This window comes from Zingiber officinale, chromosome 1A, assembly GCF_018446385.1.
Source record: "Zingiber officinale cultivar Zhangliang chromosome 1A, Zo_v1.1, whole genome shotgun sequence".
In the NCBI taxonomy this organism is placed as follows: domain Eukaryota; kingdom Viridiplantae; phylum Streptophyta; class Magnoliopsida; order Zingiberales; family Zingiberaceae; genus Zingiber; species Zingiber officinale.
In genome coordinates this window covers 145546899-145554674 of record NC_055987.1, presented here as the reverse complement: position 1 = coordinate 145554674, position 7776 = coordinate 145546899, and positions in this window count along the sequence as shown.

Below are 7776 nucleotides of genomic sequence, written 5' to 3'. Positions count from 1 at the left end.
TCCATAGCTATATGGAATCCTATGAAAGGAAGTCACATCCTTCTCGGCTTTGAGTTTGTATCCCAAACCTCTATTGCCATTGGATGACTCTTGTCTAGCTTTTCCAAGGTTGTGCTCACTTTGCCCCTTAAGCAAGTTTTCCATTCTTGCTAAGGTTCTCTCTAAGTTATCAAGTCTTGACCTTAAGACTTGATTTTCCCTTACTAAATCCATAGATTTGGATTTTTGTTGATTCCTATGAGCATTGCTAGCCTTATGCTTATATCTAAAGTCCTTAGAATTGTTGCCTAAGTAGTTATCTACCTTCCTAACCTTAGGTATGGTAGATCTAGCATGAGGAGGTATATATTTGTCCTTAGGTTTATCATGCATTCTATTTTCATGATAAATAGCATTATAACGATTTAAATTTGAACTAGCATTCAAATTAGGGTTTACCTCCTTTACCCTTGAAGCTCTCTTCTTCTCCCACTTCTTTAAGTGCGCTAATTTCTTGAGCTCTCCTCTCCTTGGGCACTTTGTGTGGTAGTGACCCCACTCACTACATGTAAAGCATCTAATGTGCTTCTTCTCCTTCTTCTTCTTCTTCCTACAACTCACATTAGTTTCTAAATTAACTTTAGTGAGTTTAGAGTTTACCTCCTTTACCTTCTTGAGTGAAGGACACCTACTCTTGTAGTGCCCCATCTTACCACACTCAAAGCATTTGATGTGGTCCTTTGTGCTCTTCTTGGTAGTTGAGGTGGAGGGTTGAGCTTCCAAGATCTCCTCTTCCTTGGATTGCTCTTCTTCCTCTTCACTTGAAGATGTGGACGGTTCCACTTCTTCCTCCCTTGATGATGTGGATGATACCTCCTCATCTTCCTTCTCCTCCTCGGATGTTGAGCTCGTGTCAACATTCAATTGGTCCTTCTCTTCTTGGACTAATGAACCCTTCTCCTTGGGCTCTTCCACTCCTTGGAATTGTGACGGGTTTTCATGATAGGCAATGATCTTTTTCCAAAGATCACATGCATTTGTGCATTCACCTGCACTCACAATGATATTAGAAGGTAATAGATTTAACAAAATTTTTGTTACCTCCTTATCCGCCTCCGCTTGCTCCCTTTGTTCCTCGGTCCAATGTCGAGGTCGGAGGGGCTTCCCCTTTTTGTTCGTAGGAGCTTCAAATGGGTCACTCAAGACAACCCATTGGTTCCAATCCATTTGGAACCATGTCTCCAACCGCTTCCTCCAATAATTGAAGTCTTCTTTGTCATACGGAGGTGGAATTCGGATATCCCATCCGAGCGGTCCTTCGGACTCCATCTTCTTCTTCCTCTAGCTTCTTGCTCTCTTAGCGGTTATTCTATAGAAGAGCGCCCTCACTCTGATACCAATTGTTGGGACTGATGTGCCCGCTAGAGGGGGGGTGAATAGCGTCTCACCCAAATAGATGGCTTCCTACGTATTCGTTAGTTGCACAACGGAATAATATGAAACTAAATACGAATATGAAAGCTAAAGACAAAGAAAGGAAATGCAAACCAATGCACGTCAATGTAACGTGGTTCGGAGATAACTTGCTCCTACTCCACGACTGTCCGTAAGGTGGACGATCCCGATCCTTCGGTGGATTAGCCCCGGCAAACTCCGGCTACTTAAGCAACTCTTTGTGGGTGGAGAAACCTCACCACAACACCAACCAAGAACACTTGGACACAAGAGAACCTTGAGCACGTTTGGTGACTACTAATTAGGCTTTAACCAAGTCTAATTTCGTCACCTTGGCCGGCCATCCCAAGCTCCTTCTTATAGAGCTTGGAGCAAATCAGTAAGCTGATTTGCCCGTTACCAGTCGACTGGTCCTTGCACCAGTCGACTGGTGCCAGCCCAATGGCTCTCTCAACGGCTCTCTACAGTGCACCAGTCGACTGCTACAGTCATTAGTCGACTGCTACAGTAACGCTACAGTACTGCTACAGTAAACCCTAATTTTAGGATTTTACCTCGAGTACATTCACTTAGCACTCGTTCTTGCCCGACCAACCTAGACTTAGCCTTCTAGCCTCCTTCATCAGCCTTGCGTCCCTCGGATGCCTCCCCATCCTTCACGTCTTGCCTTCTGGAACTTCCATCGGTCTTGTCATTATTGTCGGGTCTTCCTTTGCCAAGAGGTCGCGCCTCCGGGACTTCATCCATTGTCAAGTCACACTTGGACTTATGTTGCCAAGACTACATACTTGGACTTACACTGCCAAGACTACATACTTGGACTTACACCGCCAAGACTTATCCTTGGACTTTCCTCCTTTGCCAAGATCACACTTGGACTTTCCTTGTTGTACCTGTATCCTGCACACTCACAATGCATATCAAATACAACAATAAACCTAACTTAAACCTTTGTCCAAACATCAAAACCTATGGCACCTAGATTGCTCCAACAGACAGGTGGTGATTCCAATCAAGAGAGGAAGCACACACCCGTCGACTAGAAATACATGTCGTTGGATGCAGCAAGGAGAAGGTCGAGGGACCCGAGATTAGCTTCGTCTCCCGAGACTTGGAGGGAGTAGAGATCCCGCACGATGACGCCTTGATCATTCATGCGGTGATAGCTAATTATACTATTCATCATACTTTTGTTGATACATGTAACTCTGTGAATATAATATTTAAAAGGGCACTCGACTAGCTGCAAATCGACCAAAGTGAACTGCAGCCCATAACGACCCCGCTCTATGGGTTTACAGGCAATGAAGTATTGTTAATAGGCCAAGCCCGACTTACCATATCGCTCGGAGAAGAACCGCTCAAGAGGACAAGGACCACAAACTTCATTGTGGTAGACGCACTGTCCGCCTACAGTGTCATATTGGGGCGACCAGCCCTCAATGAGTTCTGAGCGATGGTGTCCATCTTCTACCAGTAAATAAAGTTCCAGGCGGACAATGAGATAGGTGAAGTCAAAGGTGACCATTTGGTCGCTCGGCGATGTTACGTCGAGATGGTCAAGACAGAGGGGAGGGCAACACTGAAGATTCGACATTTGAAGGTGAACGCCATCATAGAGGAACCTCATGCGCTGGTTTATGAGGAAAAGGAGGAAGTCTAGTCTCCTGCGCTGGTCTATGAGGAAAAGGAGGAAGTCCAAATCCATCCTAGCACTAGGTAAGGCTATCGTCAGGTTGATGGCATCAAGCAGCGCATGAAGCACAACTACAACTGAGGGTGATCTCTAGGTCTTTCTAGGTCGGTGACTTGGTGTGGAAAAGGGTGAAGCTAGTCGGTGACGCCACCAAGCAAGAGGCTCCATGGGGAGGACCCTATAAAGTCATTCAGAAGCTTCGCTTGGGAGTCTATTACCTGTATGACAAGGATGGGAGAAGGCTAGAGCGACCTTGGAGCGCAAACCATCTCCAGCCTTATAGGACCGGGTGAGAGGTGCGTAGTTAAATTTAGATAAGATTGTATAAGCATGAGTTCTGTGAATGCAGGTGAACAATGAATAAAATTCACAAGTTTTCAAGACTTGTACCGATCGATCAAGTTAAAATTTGAGCGGTGACTATAAATCCTTGTCTATGTCAACAATCAAGCGGCGACTATAAACCCTTGTCTATGTCAACAGTTGAGTGTTGTCAACAGTCGAGCGATGATTTTAAACCCTTGTCTTCGTCAACAGTCAAGCGGTAACTATAAAACTTTGTCTACGTCAACAGTCGAGCGACGACTATAAACCTTTGTCTACATCAATAGTCGAGCGGCGACTATAAATCCTTATCTACATCAATAGTTGAGCGACGATTATAAACCCTTGTTTTCATCAACAGCCAAGCGACAACTATAAATTTGAGTTTATGCCAACAACAGTCGAGTGTCGACTATAAATCCTTATCTATGTCAACAGTCGATCGATGACTATAAGCCTGAGTCTACACCAAAAATAGTCAAGCGACGGCTTTAAACCCGAGTCTACGCCAACAACAGCCGAGCGGTGACTATAAACTCGAGCCTACAATAAATAAAGCTGATCGATGACTATACAAGCCAAGAATAAAGCGGATAAGAAGCTAAGCTAAGGCTCAGGGTGACAGTTATTTGCTAAAATATGGTTGTTCGACCACGCTAAAGTGATCATTGGGACATCTCAGCAACCAGTTACATTTATGATCAGGATGATAGAGAATTATACTTAGAATATTTTCGCAAAACGCTAAGTGGTACGTAGCCCCACTTGAGCCGAACAACGATGCATTCATTAACACTTGCAGAATCTGACTGAAAGAAGAACCGCCGAATGGGCCTTCATTCATTAATACTTGAAAAATTTTACACATAACATCTAGAGGTAGCACACAAGGAGGCATGCGAAGCAGAAAGGGGAGGTCACTCGAGATAATCCAGCACGTCGTCTTGCAGCGGCTCGGTTAGCTTCTCTCGATTGATAATCTTGTTGGTCACTGCGGTAGGGAGATAGCCGCCACCGTTTAGCTGGTCGAGGGTCCCATCAATGCCGAAGTTGAAGAGGCAGAGCGCTCGGTCTATGAGCTGATCGTTGAAGGGGTTTGAGTAGAGATAATCACATTTGAGAACCTCGAACCGACTGATCTCCCCCTCTTGATAGATCTTGAAGGCTGATTGGGATGCCTCCAACCCGGTCCTTAACGACGCCAGTTCGACATCCTTGGTGGTGAGCTGGACATTCACTGAGGCTTGTTCATCTGATCTACTCTCCCACTCGGTGATCAAAGCAGCCTCAGCCTCTTTCAGATTTTGAGCCAAGACACAAGCCTCTTTATTCTTAATCTCCAAGTCTTCGATGGCTCGAATCTTCCTAGTATTGGTGGAGTTGATTTTGGACTCAAAGGAGCTGACCTGCTTGTTGAGCCGCTCTAACTGTGAGGCATGCTCGACACTCTTGCTCCTCTCTGCTTGTAGGAGCTCAGAGCTCTTTTGCAGATCGACCTTTAGCTAAGCCGTCTCGGCAAGCAGCTGTTTTAAAATGAGCACGGGAGGCACAAGAGACATCGCTCGGGGCGCGAAGCTGCTGGACTTCATGCTCCTAAAATACTAGCCTTTAGCACATTACCAAGCACTCGACCTAATACTGCGGTAGCAATAAGATTGTAAGTGTCGAGCGGAGTACAAGCAAGTAAATCTAGAAGCAATATACATACTCCAGTGGCCATCCGAATATGGTTGTCCGTGAGCTCTCCCGGGGAGATGACCACCGCGTGGGCCCTAGCATCGACCCACACTTGTGCTAGTGATCCTTGGATCCGAATTTGATGATCGAGGGAACGAGCCTCAGCGTCATCTGGGTGGTGCCACTCATTAGTGGGCAAGTGGATAATGACTGTTATATACCTCTGGCCGCTCAGACCAGAGGGCTTAGAAGTTGCTTTGCCCGTGGACTTGGGCATTGGGGATGGTCGGATGATGGATACTTGTGCTGCTGGGGAGGAGTGCGGTGGCATGAATGCGATGGCGGTGTACAGATAGTCCCCAACGACAACGTAGACAGAGATGGTGTCCGGTCGGATGGCATGGATGTAGGGATCGCGACGTCCATCGGCTCAAGAAAGGCTGGTGATGAAGTTTCACCCTACTCGGAGGAGAGGCATGAACCAGTACATGCGGGGGTCTGCAAGGCGGAAGTAGTCGGTCGGAAAGAAGCTTCCCTGCGATGCCTCTTGGGTCGTATCAGAGGCTTGCCTGATGTGGCCGACTCTGGGGGCATCACAATAGGTAACATGGAAGGTCGTTCGGGAGGCAGATCTACTGTAGCAACCGTGGCATCGCTAGCCATAGTCTTACTCGCTCCACCCTCACTGGCCAATGTGTGTGTCCCTCCAGCCTCGTCGAGCGGATCGTCGGAGTGGGTGATCGGCTATAGGCCACGACTCTCCAGCTTGGTCATGCCCGCAGCATTGATTTCGACGTCCGCAAGCCTGCTTTTGAGCTTAGACGTGCCCTTAGCATGATTTGAGTTGCAAGAAAAGAAGAAATATTAGTTAGATTCAAAAATGTGAAGAAGAAATAGAATACCTAGGCTGGACGGCAGCCATGTTCAGATCGGGCTCACTTCGAACACGTATAAGACGCTCTCCAACAACAGCCGGTGGATGTGATACTTCTGATCGGCCAAACTAGTGGTTGTCTGGAGATAGTCTAACCGGCTTCGGTATCTGCTCAGTGACAGAGGCTTCATCACTTCTATCTGCCAGCTGGTCGGGAAGTCTAGGCAAATGGGAAAGCGAACAAAAGAATAATGCTCACTGCAGTGCTTATTGGAGGAAGACATCTTGTCAAAAAAGACAAAGTCCACTTGAGCTTGAAATAAAAAAGTCTCTGGCTCGGACAATTTAGGATAATAAAATTAATGGAATACCCGAGTTGTTAAGGGAATGTCATGCAGACTAAACGACACGACTACCCTCAACAACAACCTAAAGGAGTTCAGTACCAGTTGGTGCAGGGAAATATGAAAATATTTACAGACGACAAAAAAGAAAGGATGAAGGAGAAATCGAAGACCGACACAAAACTGATCCTTAAAGAAGGGCAGGAAGTCGGCTAGAGGCTCATAAAGCCGGTCATAGGCAGAGGGAATGACTATCTGATAATCAGAGGGGAAATGATAGCTAGATTTCATCTGGTCTATCTCATCCCTATTAAATTTAGACTCGGTGGAAGTGTACCAAACTCCAGGGACGGACACAGGAGGTTACGGAGAATAGGCCATCGAAAACAAAGAAATTGAGAAGAAGTGATGCATGGATTCAATGAAGAAAAGAAAGAAGAACCTTACTGAGAAAAGTCGTCGGCGAAGATGAGGAGGAGAAGCGTCACAGAGCGTGCTAAAAAATGAAAACGAAAGCGGAAGGCAATGTGAAGGAGACGACGAGCAAATGAGATTTTATAAATCTCGCGGTCGATCGCTCCGAGCCATCCGATCAAGGATTGCTCAAAATCAGGATAAGATCTTACCGTAGAATTTGAAAAGGCATTTGTCATATCATCAGCGGATATCCGCCTGTCACGTCGAGCGTGCAGTGGCAGTGAGTGGGGCATGTCGCAGCCGGTTACGGGAAAGCATTAATGGGACTTTATTAGCAAGCATATAGGCGGCGTGCTCGGGTATAATAATTAAAGATTTACATGATATTCTAGAAATTGAGATGATGTCAGCCACTATTATTGGGTGCTCATCCGAGAAAGTGTAGAAAAATTCACTAAGTGTTGTCGTCAACCATCCAGATCAGCACAGATATCTGACTATAATATAGCCAAGCAGCTGATCCACCACCAGCCTTATGAGGTATCATCCAAGTGGCAGCTACACACCCAGGTCAGGAAAATGAAACTGAACGGCGAAGATATGTGATCCGATCAGGAGCTTGAGGATAAAGAAGGTCCGATCGGACATGGAGGCCACCAAAGATGCTACTTGTCTAGTCAATCAGATTTGCAACCTCCTTCGACTAGACTTGAAGGGAAAGCTTGTGATGCGATGATAAAGGGGGCCCACTAAGTATAGGTCAAAGGACAGAGCTAGAAGTCGACGTGGAAGTCAAAGTCAAGGAGGTCAATGCTAGAAAACCAACGGGCTCACCCAAGGGAGCTCTCCTGCAATGACCAATTGAGCATGAACCGTCTAACCGACAAAGGTTGGTCCAAACAGAACGCTCGTACAGTGAAGATCATCAAGCGCTCATCATGGAGCAGAGGAACGTTGGGACGACTGTAGCGTTAGTCTGGTTGGGCGGAAACAAGCTACCGAGTCGAGTC